This window comes from Carlito syrichta, unplaced genomic scaffold, assembly GCF_000164805.1.
Source record: "Carlito syrichta isolate Samal-C Ts95f unplaced genomic scaffold, Tarsius_syrichta-2.0.1 Scaffold197969, whole genome shotgun sequence".
Lineage (NCBI taxonomy): Eukaryota > Metazoa > Chordata > Mammalia > Primates > Tarsiidae > Carlito > Carlito syrichta.
In genome coordinates, this window is record NW_007142065.1 from 1 (window position 1) to 4,026 (window position 4,026).

Below are 4,026 nucleotides of genomic sequence, written 5' to 3' on the forward strand. Positions count from 1 at the left end.
TGTAATTCTGGCTACTTGGAAGGCTGAGGTGGAAGGATCACCGGAGCCCAGCAGGTCGAGGCTGCGGTGGCCAGAAGCGGCCACTGAACTCCAATCTGGGTGACAGAGTGACACTCCAACTCAAAAACAAAAAACAAAAAAACGAATGATGACATGTTGAATCCAGATTTGAATCCAGCCATTTGGACCCTGTATCTATGCTCTTAACCACTTCACTAAATGACCCTTGGCTGTAAAAGCTACCCAATGTAATCTAGTCCTTTGCAAGCACTCAAAACTCAAAACTCAGCTTTTATGTGCCTGCTATCCCTTTTCTATACTTTAATTATAAATTATCTGTGTCTGTGTGCACATGTGTGTACACATGCTCCTATCATCACTTTTGAAGTCTGGAAACACATTTGCTAATATGTATTATCCCTCTTTACATTTATTGAAGTCAGCACATCCAAACTCAAGAGCATTTCTCTTCCTGTCTTATCTCCTTCTTTATTACCCATTTTAAGCGATGTGATTGTTATCCACAGAGTCTATTTTGTCAGAAAAATGAGATGTAGACAATAATTTTTTGTCCCTCTTTTCTTTCAAATGTAAACATTCATCAAATACAATTCACACTTCTTTTAAATGCTCCTCAAATATGCTTCTGTTTTACATCATTACTGTCTTAGTTTTATTTTTACCTTTGCAATGCTGATTCAGTGACTGGTTTACAAATCTGAACAAGGTCAAGGTATTGTGTCAGAAACATCTGAGGAAGGTTTTGTGTGCATGTGGGTATTTTCTTCTGGTATATGTGTGTAGTTTTCCTTTTATTTTGTTTGGGTAGCATTGCTGGAAATTCTGATTCAGTGTATCTGGTGTAAAACCTATGATTCTCTATTTTTTCAACAGCTAATTGTTTTAGATGTTAACCACTGCTACTCAGAAAGTTGTCCCAGTTGAAGACCACTGACCTCAACTAGTAGCTTCTTTGCAGTGCAGAACCTTAGGTCCCATTTCAAACCAACCTAATCAAAATCTATAAGCAACAAGATTCCCAGGTGATTTATGTGTATGTTAAAATATGATCAGCACTGGGTCGTATTGTGATAATACAATATATTTACCAATCTGTAGTACAAATATACTTCTCCTTTTATATAGATAAAACCCAAACTCCTTTGTACTAGATATTTAAGATATTCAATAATCTGACAATCAGAATGTATTTTCAACCAAATCAATATAAAACAAGTGCAAAAGTTAAATTGTCTGGAAATTTTGAACAATTTCTTATTTCCCTATTTATTTTTATGTTGTACTTATTTATTAGAATCCTCTCCTTTTCCTCAGCTAAGGTCATACTTATGGTTTCTGTTAAGAGTTTTCCAAATAGTCAAACCCTTTCAATATCTTATAAAGTCCGGTAGTACTTTTTCTTACAGCATTTAGCACATGCACAGGAATAGGTTAAAAATATTAAATTTGTGTTGTACCCCACATCTTTAAAATAAAAAATTTAAAAAGAAAATATTAACATATACTTTAACTTAAAGACATGACATCTTCTAGGTCAACCCCTTTGGGTCCTCTCCCACAGTGGGAGCTTTTCTGTCCTCTTAATAAATCCTGCTTACCAAAAAAGGCATGATATCATCTCCAAACACATTTAATGCCATTTATGTTAAAATTAATGCAAAATTGGAGAAAGTTGTTTGTTTTTATTCCTCTACTATTCTCCTTTAGCACTAAACACATACTCAACATTGTTTACACATCCATTTATCCATTGGATGATATACTGTTGGAGAATAGTAACAATGTCTTTTTTTTTTCACTGCATTGCACTTATTAATTGCATAGGTAGTTTTAAATAAATAGAGAAAGCACCTTTCAGAAGCTACTCTAGCAGGAAAATGCACCATCAAACATTTACATAGTAAATTTTTATAATTTTGCAAAAGATTCTTGATCTTTACTTGAACTGATGAGGTAAAAATGATCCCCCCTCAGGTAGGTGTTTGCTCTCTGTTTGTAGAAGCAAACTAAAGGACCTAAAATTGGAGGCAAATCTAGGATGCCAAGAAGGGGAAAGATACATTATAAAAGGTCATTCATGAATTCCATGTCTACTTTAAGACATTTGTCTAATGGCCCTTACCTAAGCATGTGAGGGCAAACTACCGCCCTTAAGATAAAAGTGAAGCCTTAAAAAGCTGTAGTTCTGAATAAGAGTAATATAACTGAATACCTAAGACTGCTGGATGTCAAAAGATAATACTTGGGTCATTTATAAGGTTTCAACAGACAAACACTTCAGAGGAATTCTCTAGGTCTGTATGCTCTCTACTTTGGCTTTTTGTATGAAGCCAGACAGGCTTCCCTGCTATTCTCCAGGCAGCACAATAGTCAAGGAAAAGGGCAACATACTGGATCACTCCTTAGACACTAATCAGCTGGGGAAAGAGTTCATTGGCAAAAGTATAATCCCAAGAATAGTTTATACCAAGCGGAGAGGATATGTTGGTGAAGGGGGAAGGGGAGCCTTCATATCCAAAGTCACTGTAGGCATCCAGTAGGCAGAAAGATGGCTTCAGACAGTGGCTGGATGAAAGTAGATCTGAGATACCCAGTTCTGGAATGAAGTCATCTTCTATAGGTTCTTCCTTCACTGAGACAATCAATTCACGGTGATCATTCTTTAAGGGGCTGAGAGGTGCTTCCTCAATTTTCACTACCACATTAATTTGGCTCTCTGTCTCAGAGGGTATCTCTAAGACTAGGGGCTTGGTGTATATGCGGTCTAAAAGAATTAGTTTATTAATGGTTTCCAGCTTGACTGATGATGTCCTCATTCACAGAGAATGGGAGGGCTGGTAAGGAACTGGGTCATCGTGGGTCGACCGCTGGAGTTCCTCCAAGCTGGTAGATTCTGGGGAAGGACATTTGAAGAACATGGCTGGGTCCAAGTTGTTCAGAATGTCCATCAGGATATCAGACTCTGAGTCTGAAGAGTCAACACTGTCAGAATCCCTGGGGAGATGATCAGGAGGGGTGACAACTGGGCCTGCACCTGTTGCAGAGGTGCACATAGTCTGAGTTCAGCGGACTCAGCAGACCTGGCCACTGCCTTCACTCCACTCCACTTGGCCTCTGCCTCCTGTTCAGTAACCAGGGCATCCACTCCCAAGCACTGTCTTAACTCCTGGTTCTCAACTGCAGGATCATGAGTTTTCTCCCATAAAAGCTGATTTTCTAGCAAAAGTTTTTGGTTCTCTTCTTCCAAATCTATGACTTGCTGTTCCAGCCCACTCATTTGAGCTTTCTTTCGATCTCTGGCAGTCTGAGTTGCTACTCTGTCTTTCAGTTTCCTCCTCAGTGCCTTCTCCTCTGGGCTCTGGTGCATGAGGCGCTGTTGCTTGCACCTCTGGGCTGGCACCCCGCTGACTGCCTTCCAGCTGGCCCCTCTCTGGACCAGCATCACGAGGAGCAGGACCTGGCTGTCCAGGGCTCCGGTGGCAGCCGGCTGACCCGACAGAAGCAATATTTTGGGAGCCCTGTTGGCCAGGCTTGGCGTGGCTGCCACCACCACATTGGTCAAGACTGTCTGCCAACCATGTCTTATTAATCTTCGTCTACTGGCACAGCTCAGAGTTTGGAAGAGAATGCATGCTAAAATTATTTGTGCATAAATAAAATAATATTACAGTAAAATGAAACAAAAATTTAAAAATCTATTTTTAAATTAAATTTTATTACAGAGATGTGAGGTGTAAGTAAGGATTAACCACACAAGTAAGCTGCATGCAGGTGAAGTTTTGGCCTGCAACTTGCCCTCACTTCCCCTGGTACAGGATCAGTTACCCTATGTGTTGTTACATTCCTCCACTCCCTCCTTCCCCTACTGGTGCCCAGTGACTGTCAATTCCTCCCTTGTACTGATGTGATTAATATTCAGATTTCACTTATGAGTGAGAACATGTGGTATTCAGTTCTTTGTTTCTGTGATAGATCACCAAGTATAATGGTCTCCAACCCCATCCA

The 4,026-nt window shown here is 39.8% G+C and overlaps 1 pseudogene; it reads right to left on the minus strand.

Annotated features, from left to right (window-relative positions):
- Window positions 1-2,423: 2,423 nt before the first annotated feature.
- On the minus strand, window positions 2,424-3,654 carry LOC103253076 (annotated as a pseudogene).
- Window positions 3,655-4,026: the final 372 nt, after the last annotated feature.